The 21206-nt window shown below is 42.0% G+C and overlaps 1 non-coding gene across 1 annotated transcript; it reads left to right on the top strand.

The window, feature by feature from the left end:
* Positions 1 to 10387: 10387 nt before the first annotated feature.
* LOC132364259 (U6 spliceosomal RNA) lies at positions 10388 to 10494 on the top strand. Its single transcript, XR_009502798.1, has one exon. It is a non-coding gene; the product is annotated as a U6 spliceosomal RNA (small nuclear RNA).
* Positions 10495 to 21206: the final 10712 nt, after the last annotated feature.

Genomic DNA, 21206 nt, shown 5'->3' on the forward strand with positions numbered 1-21206 from the left:
ACACCCTGCCCTTGCCCATTTCCCTGCCTCCGCCAGCTTGGCTTAAATGTCACTTCCTCCAGGAAGTTTTCAGGTCTCCAGTTTTCAGAGCACCCGTCTGAAAGCAGCAGTGGCCCTGTGTCCCTCAGGGTCAGCCTCCTCTGTCTGACTATAACCACGGTGATAGAGGAAGCCAGTGTTAAGAAAGGGGCTTGGCCAAGCTATAGTGGGGGAGCAGGGGGCGGTGGGCCTTGGTGGGCCTGGGTCTCTATGTGCACAAGAGGCTGGTGGTGTAGCAGTCAACAGGCCCCCAACTTGGAGGCCACAGTTGGAATGCCACCCTCCCAGGCATGTTGTCAGGGGCTGCACAACACAGTGATTGACAGAGTCAGGGAGGCTAGCTGCTCCCTCTTTAAGTGCAGCGGAATAGGCCATGAGGCCAGGCCTGGCTAGACTACAGTCCCAGTTACCCTGGATGGGGTCACCGGGAAAAGGCCTCTGTAGGACCTGTAGTATGTCCACTACTTTATTCCTGATATAGGTAGTTTCTCTCTCTCCCCGCGGCCCATCTTTCTGAGAGTCTGTCAATTTTGTTAATTTGTTTAAAGAATCAACTTTGGATTTCTTTTGCTCCTTTGTTTCTAGTTCCTTAAGATGGAAATGTACATAATTCACTTTATTCCTTTCTTCTTTTCTGCACATTGCTTTCACTGCATCCCCAAAACTTTGATGTGTTATAGTTTTGTTTTATTTTGTTTTTCATTCACATAGAGATATTTTCAGAATTTTTCTTTGACCTGAGACCTGTGGGTAATCTGAAGTGTTTTCCATAATGTCCAAATATTTGGAAATTTTCTAGATGTCTTTTTGTTATTGGTTTGTAATTTAATTCTATGGTGGTTAGAGAATATACTCTTATGATTTTGATCATTTGAAATTTATCAAGGCTTGTATGGTCCAGTATATGATCTATCTTGATGAAGGTTCATAGGCATGTAAAAATAACGTGCATCCTCCGGTTGTAATGTGTAGTGTTCTCAAAGTGTCAAATTAAGTTGGTTGGACTTCCCTGGTGGCGCAGTGGTTAAGAATCCACCTGCCAATGCAGGGGACACGGGTCCGATTCCTGGTCTGGAAAGATCCCACACGCCGCGGAGCAACTAAACCCATGCACCACAACTACTGAAGCCTGCGTGCCCTAAAGCCTGTGCCCCACAACTACTGAGCCCGTGTGCTGCAACTACTGAAGCCCGTGCGCCCTAGAGCCCATGCTCCGCAACAAAAGAAGCCACCGCAATGAGAAGCCCGCGCACAGCAATGAAGAGTAGCCCCCGCTCACCACAACTAGAGAAAGCCCACGTGCAGCAACAAAGACCCAACACAACCAAAAAATTAAATTTAATTAAAAAAAAATTAAGTTGGTTCATTGTGTTGCAAAAAAGAAAAAAAGTTTATATCCTTACTGATTTTGTTTTGTCTACTAGTTCTATCAAGTACTGAGAGATAAGTTTTAAAAATCTCCAAATTTAATTGTCGAATTGTCTATTTATCTCTCTAGTTCTGTCACATTTTACTTTATATGTTGTGAAACTCTAGGGGCATATGCATTTATGATTGTTATATCTTCTTGTTGACCTAATTATTTTTGTATTCTGAAAAATCCCTCTTTATCTTTGGCAATCTTCCTTTCTTTAATACTATTTTGATATTAATATAGTCACAACAGCTTTTGATTAGTGTTCTCATAGTGTGTTTTTTCCCCATCTTTTTACCCTTAACCTAACAGTGTCAGTATTTAATATGTTTATCTTGCAAATAGCATATGATTGGGGAGTTCCCCCCCGTGGTCTGATAATCTCTGCCTTTGAATTGTGTTTAATAAAATTATTTTGACATAGTTGATTTTAAGGTCTATCATTTTGATTTTTATTTTGTATTTGTCCCATCTGTCCTTTTCCCCTTTTCCCTCCCTTTCTGATTGCTTTTGGATTATTTGAGTCTTTATCAGACTTCCATTGTATATCTACGATTGACTTCTTATCATTACCTCTTTCAAGTGGTCTTTCAAGTGTTCACTTTAAGAACTATAATAATATATATCTTGGGACTTCCCTGGTGGTCCAGTGGGTAAGAGTCCGTGCTCCCAATGCAGGCGACCCAGGTTCGATCCCTGGTCAGGAAACTAGATCCCACATGCCTGCCGCAACTCAAGATCCTGCACGCCACAGCGAAGATCCCGAGTGCTGCAACTAAGACATGGCACAGCCAAAATAAATTAATTAAAAAAAAAAAGAACTATAATAATATATGTCTTTAAATTATCACAGTCTACCTTTAATTAATATTATACAATTTTAAACATAATGTAAGAAACATAACCATTATGCTCCCTTTTACTCTCTACCATCATTTTTACTACTGTTGTTATATATTTTATTTCTATATGTATTAAAATTCCTAAAACATTGCTATAATCCTGCTTTAAACAGTCAATTGACTTTTTAAAAAGTAAGAATAAGCAATCTTTTATATTTCAACACACTTTACCATTTCCAGCATTCTTCATTCTGTCCTGTAGAGCTGAGTTTAACCTGGTACTGTTTTCCTTCAACCAAAGGAACTGCCTTTGGCGTTTCTTATAGTGTGGGACTTTTAACAACACATTCTACCAGCTTTTGTTGAAAAGCATTGAAAATGTATGATTTCATCTTCATTTTGGAAGCATATTTACACTACATATAAGATTCTAGGTTGACTGCCTTTCAGCACTTTAGTTATGTCACTCATTTGCCTTCTGACTAGTATTTCTTTTCCAAGTCAGCTGGAGTTCTTATCACTCTCCCACCACATATGTAATGTGTCTTTTTCCTCTATTTCTTTTTTTTTTTTGCAGATTCAAAGAGTATATTTTTATTTTACCATGTAAATAATTTTGGAAATATGACAGTACATTCAATATAAGCAATTTTAATACTGCCATCTTATATGTGAGAGAGGCAGTAGAGAAGAGTATCAAGGATATTTTTACTACAGAGAAATAGTTTACCACAGTCCTCAAGAAGGTACATGGGGAGTCACCATGAGGAAAGAAGTTGGAAAAAAACATCATTCCTGCAGCTCTGAGAATCCTTGGGTGGGACCTGTGGAGGCAGGAGGTGGCTGTGGAGATGGACAGCAGACTGCAGAGGTGCACCATGGCCTGTTGCTGCCATCTTTCTTTGGTCTTATATCCACATTGCCACCATGATTCTCTCATACTATGATATTTGAGAACATCCCAAGATAAGAAGTGATAACCATTTAATATGTTCTTAAATGCTTTAGCTTCTTTCAGCTTCTCTAAGAGTTTCTGCTTGGTGCTTCTATTAGCTCCAGAGTTGAATGCCACTCCGAACTCACTGTCACATCCTCATCAGCATACTAAGGCCTCTTGTGGGTCATGTGCTGTCAGGGACCAGCGAGTCTGTAAAGATCTATTCTGTTTTAATATTTTCTCTTTATCTTTGATTTTCAGCTGTTGGATATGATACACCTGCATGTGGTTTTCTTTGTGTTTGTCTTGCTTGGTGTGTTTTGAGCTTCTGGAAAGTTTTTCAATCTTTATTTCTTCAAATATTTTTTCCTCCCCTATTCTGTCTCTCATCTCTTTGACCCCAATTTCATGTATGTTTCCCAGTTTCATAGTATATCAAGGGTAATTGATGCTGTTAATGTTTTTATGTGTTTTTTTTACTCTCTGCTTCAATGTGTGTAAGTTCTATTTACTTGTCTTCAAGTTTGCTTATTCTTTCTTCTATAACATCCAATTTGGTATTTAGCCCATCCACTGTAGTTTTTATTTCAGCTATCATATTTTTCAGATCTAGAATTTCCACTTAGTCATTTTTTGAAAGTTTTCTATCCATATCTCAGAATATCTCATTATTCCACGTGTTAATTTCCTAGGGCTTCCATAACAAAGTATTATAACTGAATGGCTTACAAAAACAGCAATTTGTTCTCTCACAGTTCTGGAGAAGTCCAAACTCCAGGTGTCAGCAGGGTTGGTTCCCTCCTGAGGGAGCATCTGTCTCAGGCCTCTCTCCTCACCTCTGGGGCTGCCAGCAATCCTTGGTTTTCCTCGGCTTGCAGATGCATCACTTCAGTCTCTGCCTCCATCTTCACAAGGCATTCTCCCCTGTGTCTCTCTGTGTCCAAACTTCCCTCTTCTTTTTTTTTTTTTAAATATTTATTTATTTATTTAGGCTGCGCTGGGTCTTAGTTGTGGCACATGGGATCTTTAGTTGCGGCATGCGGGTTTCTTAGTTGCAGCAATGTTGACTTCTTAGTTGCGGCATGCAAACTCTTAGTTGCGGCATGCATGCAGGATCTAGTTCCCCGATCAGGGATCAAACTCAGGCCCCCTGCACTGGGAGCATGAACTCTTACCCACTGGACCACCAGGGAAGTCCCAAACTTCCCTCTTCTTATAAGGACACCAGTCACTGGATTAGGGCCCAAGCTGACCTTATTTTATAACCATATCTGTAAGGACCCTATTTCCAAATTAGGTCACATTCAAAGGCTCTGGGTGAACATGAATTTTTTTTTTTTTTTTTAAGAAATTCACGTTCTTTTATTTATTTATTTATTTATTTATGACTGTGTTGAGTCTTCGTTTCTGTGCGAGGGCTTTCTCTAGTTGCGGCAACTGGGGACTACTCTTCATCGCGGTGCGCGGGCCTCTCACCATCGCAGCCTCTCTTGTTGCGGAGCACAGGCTCCAGACGCGCAGGCTCAGTAATTGTGGCTCACGGGCCCAGTTGCTCCGTGGCATGTGGGATCTTCCCAGACCAGGGCTCGAACCCGTGTCCCCTGCATTGGCAGGCAGATTCTCAACCACTGCGCCACCAGGGAAGCCCTGAACATGAATTTTTGAGGGACACTATTCAACTCATTATTCCCCCTTCTCTATCCCAATTTTTGTTATTTTCCCATTAAGTATTTTATACATTTATAATAGTTGTTGTATGTCCTTGTCTGCTAATTCCAATAACTTGGCGTTTTTCTATGTGGAGGGGACTTCTTCTATTGACTCTGATTTCTATTTAAAATTAAAGTACATTTTCTTGCTTCTTCTCATGTCTTATAATTTTTTTACTGATTCTAGAATATAAAAGTGAGGGAAAATATAATGGAGTATAACCATATTGAGGTATATATTGTTTTGCTTTGTTTTGGTTATTTTCTTAAGAGTGCAAGTCCTTACCTATCTGGCAGTCAGAGGGAGAGGCCCATCATTCAGATTCCTCTTGAGCTGAGCTTTGTGAGAAGTTTAGCAAACTGTACAGTTAGAAGGAACACACTCCACACGAGACCACCATCACTTCTGACCCTAACTGCGAGTTCGGGGGTTTCTCAAAACCACTGTTGGGGATGGCAGTTTGCTGGGACTCACAGAACCCACTCAAAGCTATTATACTCACTATATGCACTGTATTATACAGTTTCTTACAGGGAAGGGATACAGATTAAGATTAGCCAAGGGAAGAAGCTCATGAGTCTGGGGAAGTATGAAATGTGGGACTTGGGACTTCCCTAGTGGTGCAGTGGTTAAGAATCCGCCTGCCAATGCAGGGGACACGGGTTCGAGCCCTGGTCCAGGAAGATCCACATGCTGTGGAGCAACTAAGCCCGTGCTCCACAACTACTGAACCTGCGCTCTAGAGCCCGCAAGCCACAACTACTGAGCCCACGTGCCACAACTACTGAAGCCCGCGCGCCTAGAGCCCGTGCTCCACAAGAGAAGCCACCGCAATGAGAAACCTGTGCACCACAATGAAGAGTAGCCCCCGCCGGCCATAACTAGAGAGAGCCCGTGTGCAGCAACGAAGACCCAATGCAACCAAAAATAAATAAATAAAAATTAAATTAAATTTAAAAAAAAGAAATGTGGGACTTCTGCTCCTTCTTTCTGTGTAGTCAGGACATATTACTTTCCCAGTATCAACATGTGACAATATACACAGACTACTGTGAACTAGGGAGGCTCTTCTGAGCCTCAGTATTCAGTTTTAGGGGCTCCATTACTTAGGCACGATTGATTGATTGGTTAATCTCAGTCTCCAGATCAACTGATACTATGTAACCCTAAATCACGTGTGTGGTCTTTCTGGTGTGAACTGTCCCCACCCTAAGGTGTCATCAGCACCCACCCTAAATTATACCTTATTCTCTGGCTAGCCCAAGGCCCCCAGAGAATAAGGCATAATTTAGGGGAAACAAAGATATCACCCAGAACCTGAGGGCAAAATCCAGACCTCTTCTGGGGCAAAGTTAAATTCTTTAGGACACAGGCCACCCCTTGCTTTTGGCCAAGACTCTTACAGCAAAATGATCCTATTGCCTAAGACTTGGGGGGCCAGTGTTGGGATAGGGATAGACTTAAAGAAACAACTATCTGTCCTATGAAGCCAGTACATACATTTTCATGTTTTTGTACTAATTCAATTATTCATTTTCCCCTTTGTATTTTATGATAAACTTGTGCAGAACTATTTAGCATAGCAATTAGCTGATGATTAGGTAAATACAGTTCTTCCTCAGGACAGTCATTTTCCACCTGTTTTACTTCCTTAGGGGGTTTTAACTCAATTATTTCCCAATACATTTGACTATGAATATCAGTATTATAACAAGGCCAGTGTTATACCCTATCCTCATTGTGGCAGCAGACGTGACCTGAAAAGCTCTGGCACATGACCAGAGTCCCACCTGGCCGTTAACAATTATTCCAGTGATGGAAATGTCTCCCAGAGTGATGGATGTCATTCAGGTTTGCAGACTTCCACTCAATTCTTTTAGGCTCCAAAAGCAGGAGTGGTCTCAGCAACATGTCATCATCCTTTCAAGCATCTGGTGTAATTGAGCTAAGAGACAATAACGTCTCACTCTGAGCCTCTCCCGAGGCACCAATGTAATGTTGGATTTCTCTCATTGCAAAAACCATTAAACTTTATGCTCAGCTACCATTCCTCCTCCTCCTCTCCATTCATACCCTAACTTTCCCACTTTGGGAGGGGGCGTTAGGGGTGGCCTATGTGCTGGTCCAGATTGCCAGCAGCAATACAAGTCTATGGGACTTCCCTGGTGGCACAGTGGTTGGGAGTCCGCCTGCCAATGCAGGGGACAAGGGTTCGAGCCCTGGTCCGTGAGGACCCCACATGCTGTGGAGCAACTAAGCCTGTGTGCCACAACTACTGAGCCTGTGCTCTGGAGCCCGTGAGCTACAACTGCTGAGCCCGCATGCCACAATTACTGAGCCTGCGTGCTGCAACTACTGGGGCCCGCGCACCTGGAGCCTGTGCTCTGCAGCAAGGGAGGCCATTGCAACGAGAAGCCCGCGCACCGCAATGAAGAGTGGCCCCCGCTCGCTGCAACTGGAGAAAGCCCGCACACAGCAGCAAAGACCCAATGCAGCCAAAAATAAATAAATTAATTAATTAAAAAAAAAGACAAGCTTAGTCTAGCACTTGCCCTCCCACAGGCCACTCTCACTCCTGTGGGGTAGGGTTAAAAGGGTACAGAACTGGTGGGCAGTCCCAATTACTAAGCAATATAGCTGCATTCACTGTCAGCGCCAATTTTGTCAGCTGGGGTGAAGGCACAACACACACCATCAGATCCTTAGGAATCTGATATAAAGGTTTAAAGGTATAGTGACAGTTTCTTAGGGATCATATCTGCTTCCAGCACCTGCAGTTGCAGCCCTTGCCCCGGGACCACTGCATCAGGTAGGACAAAAGAGGTTGAGGTGATGTGAGGAAAAAAGAAAAAAAGTATAGTTATACCAGCATCCTTCCCACCTCCTCTTCCCCAAGTACCACTCCCCCAGAAGCAGAGGCTCTATCTGGTGGGGACTATCCCTTGGCCCCCCCATGTTGAGTGTGAGTGCACACTCATAATGGTGTATAAACCAGCTCTTCATGCCTTTATTTCTTCGTGTTTTACACACACACACAGAAAAGTTTCACATTGCTAATTAGAGAAATGAAAATCAAAACCACAGTGAGGTATCACCTCACACCAGTCAGAATGTCCATCTCAGAAAGTCTACAAATAATAAATGCTGGAGAGGGTGTGGAAAAAAGGGAACCCTCCTACACTGTTAGTGGGAATGTAAATGGGACTGCCACTATGGAGAACAGTATGGAGGTTCCTTAAAAACTAAAAATAGAGTTATCATATGATCCAGCAATCCCACTCCTGGGCATACACCCGGAGAAAACTCTAATTCGAAAAGATACACACACCCCAATGTTCATAGTAGCATTATGTACAATAGCCAAGACATGGAAGCAACCTAACTGCCCATTGACAGATGAATGGATAAAGAAGATGTGGTACATATATACAGTGGAATATTACTCAGCCATAAAAAAGAATGAAATATTGCCATTTGCAGCAACATGGATAGACCTAGAGATTATCATACTAAGTGAAGTAAACCAGAGAAAGACAAATACCGTATGATATCACTTACATGTGGAATCTAAAACAGTGACACAAATGAACGTATTTATGAAACAGAAACAGACTCACAGACATAGAAAACAAGTTTATGGTTACCAAAGAAGAAAGGGGGTGGGGAGGGATAAATTAAGAGTTTGGGATTAACAGATACACACTACTTTACATAAAATAGGTAAACAACAAGGTCCTACTGTATAGCACAGGGAATTGTATTCAGTATCTTATAATAACCTCTAATGGAAAATAATCTGAAAAGGAATATATATACATATTCCTTTTCAGATTATTTTAGTTTTATATATATATATATATATATATATATATATATATATATATATATATATATATAACTGAATCACTTTTCTGTGCACCTGAAACTAACACAACATTGTAAATCAACTATACTTCAATTTAAAAAACAGTTTGAATTGTCTGTTCATTTCTCCATCAAACTTACTCTGAGGATGACATCCCTGTCCACCCACTTCATGGACCCAGGTGGCCACCTCAAGTGAGCACCCCAGGAAACCTACTTGTTAATTCAAATCATCTTCCAAACCTGGAAGGGGTTCTTCTGTTGGGCATCACACGTCCTATTTTAATGTACCCCTCAAATTCCCATAGTGGTTTCCACAGGGCTGTGCCCCATATGGTCATCCTGTTAATAGGCCAGTTTTCCATTGTCCTCTGCCTGACCATACGGCCAGGCCATTGGCCCCTGTCTGTGAGTTGGTAAAAACCCAAATATAGGGGCTTTTTACTATTGTCCAATTCTTCCATCACTGCTAGGAAAAAAGCAATCTGGCTCCCTGAGTTGATTTGCTTTGATTTTCTTCTATCAAAGTGGTGGCCTTCCAAACAGGAAGCTGTCCACTCACCGTGGAACTGCCATCCACAAACCAAGCAGCTCTTTGGTGGTCAGGGGAGGGCTGTTCATAAGGCACTGCCCAAGTATCCTGTGGCCATAGGATCCAGCAGCCCTTCAGGTGGTTCCAGAGTCAGCACTGGAGGAAAAGAGTGAGTACCCCCTTGCCTTCTCTGGTAGCACGTTCCTGTACCATTTCTATTGTATGATGGGACACTCCTGGGCATTGCCCTCCCCATTAGAGCATTTCTCCAACATCAACCAAGGAATTGTGGGTATTTCAGGTTTCAAGGTTATTTTATGTCCCTCAGTCATAGGGGAAATCTCAGAGTCCAAAAGCAAGCTAGTTAGTACTGATTTTCTCTCAAATGCAAATATTCTGGTCCCAATTCCCAGAAGTGGCCACTAGGTGGCACTCACAGGCTTTTGCTGTAAACTACAGTCTGCACTCCACACTGGGCTTTGGTACAGCAAATTAACAAACCTGTTGGGCTCAGGCAATCTCACTGGTTCCCACTTAGCGTGTCCAATCAATACTGGAGGAAGGGTAGATTTCCACGCCTTCTGATTTACAACACTGGTAGCGGAAGCTTTCCCCAGTCAGACACAATATCCATCCCCATAATACATCCAGGTAAAGAAGACGCAACCACTTCACATAGTCTGTTCACACCTTCAATTTTCATCCAAACTTTCACCTTTATCCCATCAACCACTGCATTCCTATATCCTCCCAATCTAGCTATAGCACTGTTAGGACTTCACATACAGATTTTGGAATACAGTGCATGGGGGGTCCCATAACAAGGAGTCCCAGAAAAGTCTCTTCAGCATCCTCTGACCATTTTACTCATTCAAGTTCATATGGCTTTGGGCCTCCAGCAGGGGACAGTCCTTATCTTGATTATATTGCCGGGCCATTGCCCCAGGTAATTGGAGGTCTCTAGCCATCTTTGCCTTCCAGCTTTTAAAATTCCTCCATACAAGGGTAAATAAAGCAGACTTATTTACGGCCCTTCATTATTGGGGCTCGTGCTCGCTTTAGCAGCACATATACTAAAATTGGAACGATACAGAGAAGATTAACATGGCCCCTGCACAAGGATGACATGCAAATTCGTGAAGCATTCCATATTTAAATAAATAAATGAATATATATATATATATATATATATATATATATATATATATATATCAGGGCTCTCATCAGTCCACAAAACTTCCAAGAGTGCTGGATTATGACCTTTGTTTTGACCCCATAAAGGTCTGCCTTATTCATCCCATTTCTAAATAATAATTGACAGATTTCCATGCCGCTAGGATGCGTCCCATGACCCTCCCTTTGTTTTTCCCCAGTCCCTCGTGACTCATTCCAACCATCTTCACTGTTTGTTGTTTCAGTATCATTTTTCCCTTCGATAGTGGCCCTAAGACTACTGTCTATAGCTCAGACCAGCTGTAATCCAAGCTTGGCCCAGTCTCAGGATCTGCCTCAACACTCTCTTTTGCTATTTTAGCAAATTACAGATAACAATAACCAAGGCAGAGTGTATTTCGCTTATTTCTTGTTACTTTGCATTTCCCTATGCATCCAGTGAACCAACTCCTTGGGAGTGGATTCTATCATTTCTAACTTCCATTATTGACTTTTGCCTCCAGTAACTGATCATGGCATAGCTGCAGTTCTGTACCATGGTGAACACATGGCCCTCCAGGAATGAAAGCTTCATCATACCCCACCCTCTCTCCCAATTTCTAGAGATAGTGAGCGACTCATCTGTGAGCACGCCTTTCATACTCAAACCAACCAATCTGGAGCCCACACCACCCCCCTTACACTCTGGGTCACCCTCCCCCTTCCCTGATCACCCCCCGCTTCCCTGATCACCCCAGAGCCAGTTAACAGACAGTGCTGGACAGCCCACTGAAATTATTCAAATTAGCCAATTCTAAGCCTACTTACCCCACCTCACCCATTCCCTCCTGCAGAAACAGCAATACAGGCTTTTGCCCATTATTTCCCCCTCTCCCTCCCTCTGCCTCCTGACCAAGGAGGGAATGCTTCCCAATCCATTTTAGGAGACTGAAACCACCTGAAGTTTAACCCCGTGTGGCCCTTCATGGCCTGGCGTGCCTCCAGTTTCTAGGGACTCTGAGTATAAACTTCTTCCTTCATGACGGTCATTTCCGGTCCGTGTGTCTTACAGTACTTGATTAAAACAAATCCCAGGAACTCTAACAATTGGAGCAGGATAGTTACAAACTGCTCTTGGCTTACTAACTGGATCCAACAGGCAGCAGCAGTTGCCAGGAAGGCACTGCTGGTTGTTGGTGTGCCTGCCTCTTGTTGGCTGTGGCATCATGTTGGTTTTTGTGGGGTGCTGCTAAGGAATCCCAACCTAAATTGTGGATCACGAAAAGCTGAGCTCTCCCTGAGCTGCTGCATAGGCTACAGTGTCAAGTGTCTGAGACTGAGTGCCGAGGGGCATCTTTCTTCATGTAGGCAAAGCACCCAGGGTCCAGGACAGAGTGCCTGGAGGTGTACAGGTAACTAGCTACATTAGTTTCTCAAAAAGGTCCCTACAGAGGACAAGGAGTGACTGCCCTCCTGCTGTCATGAGATGTCTGATCCACTGACCAGGCAGCACTGACCATCGGTGGGGCTGACTGTGTCATTTATAGGAAGTGCCTAGTGTCTGGGATGTTATATGCTCCTGGGGCACTTGATAAACCACCACCCCCTTTCCCTTTGAGCTTTGCTGAGTCAAAATTCTGGCCTGTTCTGTGGAGTAGTAGGAGAGTACCCCACTGCCTGCTCTCTCGTGTGTCACGGGCCATTCGTGGAGTCAGAGAGTATCCTCCTCAAGGGACCGTGGCACCCTACAAACGTCATTGTTCAGGTGGCAAACCTTTTTGCCATTGTCTGCTTGTTACTGTCACCATTCGTCCCCTGACTCAGTGGGATGTCAGGGGCCATCCCTGGAGACCAGTGGCTCAACGTTTAATGAAACAGGAACATCTGGGTCCGGGTCTCCCCAAGCCCTTGAGAATGGAGTCCAATTAATGTTCACAGGCAGCAAGACTGGCCTGAGAAAGGTGTGATTATCAGGAATCCAGATCTCTCAGAAATGAGGGTTTGGGTTACATCACCAGATAAGCCACCAAGACCTGTTAAGGTGATAGCTGAGGATGAGGAAAGTTTACAGTGGATACTGGAAGAAGGTGAGGATGGAAACTAGCTGCAGCCCTGAGACCAACTGCAGGCAATGGTGAGTGTAGTTTGTTTCACTAACCTTCCTTTTCTAAGTTATCCTCCTGCAAGACAAGAGGCCAACAGGACCCATGGAGGAGGTCCTTCCTGAGCCTGGAGATCTGTATGGTGCAACAGGTGGACTGTCGTGGCTGTGAGTGTATGCTGGTTGGAGGGTGTGAAAATGGTCCCTGCCTCTCCCGCTCCGGACCCACTGCCAAGCTTTCACTAGAGCCGCACGTCCCCGAGCCAACGCCTGACCACAAGGCTTTGGGTAGAAAGGCAGGCCCATTCAGGCAAGATGTGGGAGTCTCCCTTTTGGCTTAAGAACTCCTCTGATGCTTGACTGAACCTTTCTTGGAACCGTGCTGCAGTCTGAGACCTTCCCACCCGGTTCTTCATTCTTCCCTCTCTCTGCGCACCGGTGTCTGTCCTGCATCTTGGTCTGAAGGCTCTCCCCACCTTCTCCTGCTCCCTGCACTAAAAAATCTCCAGCTCATCTGAGCCAGTCTTGGCATGTGCTTCTCATGTGGTGACCCAAACAAATGCAGATGTGTTCCCTCCTTCTGATGCAGGATACTGGGGACTGCCATTGTACTGTGATCTCCACCTGGTTTCTGTGGTCACCTCACAACTTATTCCACACTCAGACAGTGTAAAGGGGCATAATTTTTTAATGTATTTTTTAAAGTCTTTATTGAATTTGTTACAATATTGCTTCTGTTTTATGTTTTGGTTTTTTGGCCATGAGGCATGCGGGATCTTAGTTCCCCGACCAGGGATCGAACCCACACCCCCTGCATTGGAAGGCAAAGTCTTAACCACTGGACTACCAGGGAAGTCCCTAAGTGGGCATTATTTGTTGGACTCTCCAACCTCAACAATATTTAAGGAAGTTTAAAATTTTTAATACTTTTTGCTATAAAGTTCTTGTGCATTTTTTGGTTAGATGTTATGATTTTTTGCTGCTGTTATTATTGTATTATCTTTTCTAGTTGATTATTGCTAGTGTTGAGAAATGCTTTTGGCATTTAGAAATTTATCTTGTAACTGGCAACTCTCTTATGAATTCCATGACTGTATTTTATGTTTTCTATATTGTCGACCATATCATTTGCAAATAGGATATGTAAATAATGACAGTTTTATTTTTCCGTTTCCATACTTTTTTACTACTAATTTCCTTCTCTTGTCTTCTTATGTTGACCAGAACTTCCACTACCATGTTGATCAGTCTTGGTATTGCTGGCATCCTTTTTTATTTCCAGCCTACTAAGAATGACTCTGGGTTTGTTAAACATGATGTTTGCTATAGGTTTTTAAATAGCCTTTGCAACGTTAAGGAAATTCCTCTCCATTTCTTCTTTTTGCTTGTTTTTTAAAAATAAAAACTTTTTTTCTGCAATCAAAGAAGAAAAAGTACATTTTCTCCTTTAGGTCACTGATTTAGTGAATTACATGGATACACGTCTGCTCAAGATACACTGTTGTTATGAATACACTACATGATTTAGATAATGTGTCAGAGACAGCTAGCTCGTCCTTTAAATTTATTTTCTCTTTCTTCTGTAGGAATATGACCCCCCAAATTTTGGGGGCATGCATGAATTCCCCTAAGGAAAACTATTTCCCACTTTCCCTCACAGCTAGATATGGCCATGTGACTAAGTTCCAGCCAATTGAATGTGAGTGGAGATGAGGTAGGCAACTTCTAGATCAGGCCTTTCTAAAAGGAAAGTGTGATTTCTGTTGCTCCTTCACCTCCTTCTGTTGGCTGGAGTGTGGATGTAGTGGACAATGGGGATACCCTAGGGACCCTAGAGCCAAAAGGTAGGAGCCTGGAACCAGGCCAGTCCTAGACTATTATGTGAGAGAGATATACATTTCTATCTTGTTTACAGCATTGGGTGGAAGGGGAGGAGAGTCTGTTTCAGCATCCAAACTTGTATCCCAAATAAAACAGCCAAAACGGTTCTCTAATATTTTGCTTGGGGTTTTTTCATCTATATTCACAAGTTGTACGGACTTAATAACTTTTACACACTCCTTACCTGGGTTAAACTTCAGGTTGTCTCAGTCTCCTAAAATGGATTGGGAAGCATTCCCTCCTCGGGCAGGGTGCTGTGGGGTGGGTGCTCAATACGCACCCCACCTCCCTCTCAGGGCGCCTTGCTGCACCGCCCAGGCTAGAAACGCAGACCTTCTTGCAGCCAGAGTTCTGTCTGTGACACAGGTTTGCAGTGAGATATGTCCAACAGGACCACAGGAGTGGAGGCCCTGCTTCCGCTGCTCTGGGTGGTAAGCACTCAAATGCCCGATAACGAGTTTGGCGGGTGTGAAGTAGCTGTGGGACATCAAATTTCTGTAGGTGCAGATCTGGCAGCCTCATGGCACTGGAGCAGATGACTGCAGCAAAAGTGCCTTAGTATTTGCCCTTTTCTGGATTACCTGGGTTTACTCTCTTGACCTTTTTTGAGTTGTTTCTTTTTTAATTTTATTTGAACACAGTTCATTTCTCTTTCTCATTTTCTTGTAATTTCATTTAAAACAAAATTTCCCTCTAGATTCTGCTTTAGCTGTGTCCCACAGCTTTCCTCTATTAGTGTAGGGCTTTCATTATGATTCTTCTCTACTCGAAGTGTTATTTAATGGTTTGTTTCTAGTTTTCAGATACAAAGAATATTTAAAGCTACCTTTTTGTTGTTTTCCATGTATATTCTCCCTATTTCTTCATTTCTCTTTAAGAATGTCCATCTCTTTATCTTCTCCCAAGGTCTTCTAGGATGCTTCTGATAAAAGAAATGTTCACATATTAAGGTATGGGGAAGTCATTCTGGCTTATACATGACTTAACTTGAATTTTATGCTAACTAGAACAGCCTGTCGGTGGCCTATCAAACATACTTATAAATCTGCTTTAATTATTAAAGAAAAGGGTGCATTGACCAGAAGTAAAGACTGTCCATGTTAAAAATAAAGATTAAATGCCTCCCTTCCTGGGACGCCAATGCTGGTACTCCTTCAATGATAAGACCACTTCCCAGGTGCCAAAGTCATACTGACTCAATGTATACATGCTGATCTGATTTTTTTTTAAAGCTTCAAGGAGTGTATCCCTGATTTTTTGATGTTCTTTGTTCTGACAAGACATAAAACTGTGCTAAAAACCATGGTTCTCCAGAGCCGTTCCTCAGATTAATCTGTGAGGCTGTCTTCCGGGCTATAGTCCTCAGTTTGGCTCAAATAAAACTCTTTTCTATTCCTATTATAGATTGTTTATTGATTATTTTTGTCCACAGCTCTTTGATTTTATCTTTCGACTTGCTAATTTGTTGAATCCACATTGTTATTCAACCCATCTACTGAGTTCCTTATGTCAACAATGACAAGTTTCAGGCCCTGTATCTCCAGTTGGTTCTTTCTAACTGCTTGTTCTTTCTTCATATGTCTGGGATCCTCCCTGGTTTGAGGAAATCCTTTTTACTCTGGCAGTCCTACGTGGTCGGCTTCACTAGCACAAGTTGTTCCGATTTCCTCTTTGCAGTTCCCCGCGTCTCAGGTCCCTGAGAACCCACCCCCACCCCCGGCCCAGGGTCATGGCAGATCCCACCTGCCTGGGAAAGGGGGCCCACGTGAGCCTACTGTCAGCTTTGCCCTGATGGTGACCCTGCTGTGGAGGAGACCACACCTCAGGACCGAGGGTCTGTCGGGAACATTCCAATCATTCCCCATTTTCTCACCCGCCCTTCCCTTACCAGAATTCATCTTCTCTGAGACCTACTACGTGACTCACTCCTAGCTTCCTCCCTGCTCTCACTGCTGTGATTGACCTATTGTGTCTGCAAGCCCTGAGATCACTCAAGGTCAAGGAACTGAAAATTCAAATGCCTAACTTTAAAAATTCATTTTTCCTATTGGAATTTCCCTCAGTGTTTTCTCTCTTGAAAAAAATTTAAACCTATAGAAGAGTTGAAAGAATAACATAATAAACGTCCATATACTCTTTTTTTTTTGGCCATGTCACGCAGCTTGCGGGGATCTTAGTTCCCCGACCAGGGATTGAACCCCAGACCCTCAGCAGTGCAAGTGTCAAGTCCTAACCATTGGACCGCCAGGGAATTCCAGCACCCATATGCTCTTGATTCAGATTCATTGATTATTAAACTTATGCAGGTGGTTATCTGGGGAGAGTGGCGCTCCTGGAGAGGACACGGATACTGCTCGTCCTTCCCCTGCACCTTGCCCTAAGGATCTCTTCCCTCTGGCTGTTCCTGAGTTATATCCTTTTATAATAAACCAGTGATCTAGTAAGTAAAAAAATAAAATAAAATAAACAAAAAAATAAATAAACTTATGTGACATGATCCCCTCACCCCTGCTTATACAAAAGATAGCTTACTATACACTTTCTTTTGAACCTTGCTTTAGTTGGATAAATAAATACTAGAAATCACCCCATATCAACTTATAGAGATCTTCCTCACTTACACACACACACATATATATACTACATATTATATATATAATCTTCTGTTCCATGAGTTCAATTAATCTACACTTACTAATATAACTGATACTTTGGCGTCAACTCTCTTATACCATGTCATATTCACTCTATATTGTCTTATTTTTATATCATTTCATTCTCCATATGATTGATTGGTTTGCTTTTGTTTTTGTATTTCTTTTGGAAGTGAGGGGGTTTGTATTTCGGTTCTAGTGGTTATTTTTCAGTTAATTACTTCTACGAGGCCCTCAGGCCCTTGTCCTTATTTGGGTTTCTGCTATTTCATTGGCCAGCTCTGAATGCCATCTTTGGACGCCCACCTGTTCTGTCTGTGAGAATCAGTGAGCTCACTGTGCTTTCCCCTTGCTCTTCCCATCCCCTACTGTTCAGTTACTGTCATACAAGGTTTACACACATTTTCTCCACGCTTCATCCCTTTTTTGTTTTACAGTTTGACCCACAAATAACATATTCCAGGCATCAAGAGTTCTTTTGCCAGTTTCTCAAATCATCTCTTTGTTGAATAAAGCTCATCCTCAAGAAGGACCTGTGAATACAGTATTCCCTGTTTCTGTATTTTTAAAGCTTTTTTTTTCCTCTAGGATCTTAATATTTAAAGGATAACCTGGCTGCATATAAAGTCATTGGTTTACACTCTCGTACACTGAATTTCTTAAAAATGTTGCTCCCATTTGTCTTGCTTTGTATGATATTCCCAAGAAGTCTTTGTCTAACCCCAAAATCACAAAGATTTTCTTCTAGACATTTTATAGTTTTAGGTTGATAATCCATATACAAAATTATGTTTATATGTGGATCATCAGTCTAAATGTAAAGCTGTGTGGATGTCCAGTTGTTCCAGCACCATTTGTGAAAAGACTATCCATTCTCCGTTAAATTACTCTTGTACCTTTGTCAAAAATCAATTGGTCACATATGTGTGGATCTATTTCTAGATTCTATTGTCTTCCACTATATGTCCGTCCTTTAGCCAATACCACAGTGTCTACTATGGCTACTACTATAGCTTTAGAATAAGTCTTGAAATCAGGGGCAATGAGTGCTCCAACTTTGTTCTTAGTTTTCAAAATTGTTTGGGCTGTTCTAGGTCTTTACTGTTCCATTTCAATTTTAGAAGCAGCTTTTCAATTTCTACAAATAAAATTGCTGAATTTTTTGGTGAGATTGTATGCATCTATAGATCAATTTACAAAGAATTGAAATCTTAACAATATTGAGTTTTCTCATTCATGAATACTATATATCTCTTCATATATTGAGCAGTCCCACAGATATTTTGTAGTTTTCAGCATACAATTCTTACATATATTTTGATAGATTTTTTCCGAAGTATCCTACAATTTTCAGCACTATTATAAATAGTACTGGTTTTTATTTTAAAATTCAATTTCCAAATGTTTGTTGCTAGTGTGTATAAATACAACTGATTTTTTTTGTATATTGACCATGTAACCTGTAACTTTGCTAAACTCACATTGATTTTAGTAATTTTTTGTAGAGTCCTTAGAGTTTTCTAGGTAGGACTACAATCATGTAGTCTGTGTTTTGTATCTTACTTTATAATCTATGTCAGTGGTCCCCAACCTTTTTGGCACCAGGGACCAGTTTCGCGGAAGACAATTTTTCCATGGATGTGGTGGGCGGGCAGGGGGGAAAGGTGGGGATGGTTTGGTTCAGGTGGTAATGCGAGTGATGGTTCAGGCAGTAATGCGAGCGATAGGGAGCGGCAGATGAAGCTTCACTCGCTGGCCAGCTGCTCACCTCCTGCTGTGCAGCCTGGTTCCTAACCTGCGGACCGGTAGCGGTCCGCGGCCTGGGGGTTGGGGACCCCTGATCTATATGACTTTATTTTTTCTTGCCTTATTACATTAGCTAGTACTCCCAGTACAGTGCTGAATAAAAGTCATGAGACTGGACATCCTTGCTTTGTCCCTGAACTTAGTAGAGAAGCATCCAGTCTTTCACCATTAAGTATGATGTAGCTGTAGAAATTTCATAGATTCCTTTATCAGGTTGAAGAAGATATCTTGTTTCTAGTTTGCTTAGTTTTTTAATCACAAATCGTAATGAATTTTGTCAAATGCATTTTCTGCAGCTTTTGACATCATATGATTTTTATTCTTTGGTCTGTTGATATAGCAAGTTACAGTAACTGATTTTATAATGTTGAACCAACCTTGCATTTTTGGGATAACTGCCTCCTTCCTTTGGTCATAATGTATTATCCTTTTTATACATTGCTGCATTTGTTATTTAGAAGCTTCCATGTTTATTCAGAAGTTTTTTTAAATTTCCAAATATTGGGGAATTTTCCAGATATTTTTCTGTGAATTATTTCTAATTCAGTTCCTTTGTGGCCATAGACCATATTTTCATTATTTAAATTCTTTGTTTCACGGCCCAGCAGTCTATCTTGGTAAATGTTCCACATGTACCTGTTTTCAGAATATGTATTCTGCTGTTTTCAGGAAAGTGTTCTATAAATGTTAGGCCAAGTTGATAGTTTTGTTCAGGTCTTCTTTATTATTACTTTGGGTTTTTTCTGTTTAATTTATAAGAGTGTCTTCAAGTATAATTGTGAATTTCTGTATTTCTCCTTTGAATTCTATCAGTTTTGCATCATGTGTTTTGAAGGTTCATATACACATAGGATTGTTATGACTTCTTGATAAATTGATCATCTTGGGCTTCCCTGGTGGCACAGTGGTTAAGAATCCACCTGCCAATGCAGGGGACACGGGTTCGAGCCCTGGTCCAGGAAGATCCCACATGCCACGGGGCAACTAAGCCCGTGCGCCACAACTACTGAGCCTGTGCTCTAGAGCCTGCGAGCCACAACTACTGAGCCCACGTGCCACAACTACTGAAGCCCACATGCCTAGAGCCCCTCCTCCACAACAAGAGAAGCCACCAGAATGAGAAGCCCATGCACTGCAACTAAGAGAAGCCTCCCGCTCACCACAACTAGAGAAAGCCCACGAGCAGCAACAAAGACTCAACGCAGCCAAAAATAAATAAATAAATAAATAAATTTATTTAAAAAAAAAATTGATCATCTTATCACTGACCCTAATTATCCCCAGTAATAATCCTTATAATGACATTACTTGGTCTAATATTTATATATCCAATCCAATTTTTTTTTAACTGGAATATGGTTGATTTACAATGTTGTGTTAGTTTCAGGTGTACAGCAAAGTGAATCAGTTATACATATACATATATCCACTCTTTTTTAGATTCTTTCCCCGTATATGTCATTACAGAGTATTGAGTACAGTTCCCTGGGCTATACAGTAGGTCATTATTAGTTATCTATTTTATATATAGTAGTGTGTATATGTCAATCCCAATCTCCCAATTTTTCCTCCCCCACCTTTCCCCTCAGGTAACCAAAAGTTTGTTTTCTACATCTGTGACTCTATTTTTCTTTTATAAATAAGTTCATTTGTACCATATTTTTAGATTCCACATATAAGCCCAATATTTCTTTGATTAATGTTTCCATCCTCTTACTTTTTTTTTTTAAATTAATTAATTATTTATTTATTTATTTATGGCTGTGTTGGGTCTTCGTTTCTGTGCGAGGGCTTTCTCTAATTGCGGCAAGCGGGGGCCACTCTTCATCGCGGTGCGCGGGCCTCTCACTATCGTGGCCTCTCTTGTTGCGGAGCACAGGCTCCAGATGCGCAGGTTCAGTAATTGTGGCTCACGGGCCCAGTTGCTCCACAGCATGTGGGATCTTCCCAGACCAGGGCTCGAACCCGTGTCCCCTGCATTGGCAGGCAGGCTCTCAACCACTGCGCCACCAGGGAAGCCCCATCCTCTTACTTTTAACCTACCTGTGTCTACATATTTAAAGTGTATTTCTTGGGAACTTCCTGGCGGTCCAATGGTTAGGACTCAGTGCTTTCACTGCCAGGGTGAGGGTCTGATCCCTGGTAGGGGAACTAAGATCCTGCAAGCCACATGGTGCGGCCAAGAAAAAGAAAAAAAAAGTGTATTTCTTGTAGAAAGCAAATAGTTGGGTTTGCTTTTTTATCTAATCTAATAATTGGATATGTTTTGGGACT

Source organism: Balaenoptera ricei, chromosome 3 (genome assembly GCF_028023285.1).
Source record: "Balaenoptera ricei isolate mBalRic1 chromosome 3, mBalRic1.hap2, whole genome shotgun sequence".
Taxonomy (NCBI): Eukaryota; Metazoa; Chordata; class Mammalia; order Artiodactyla; family Balaenopteridae; genus Balaenoptera; species Balaenoptera ricei.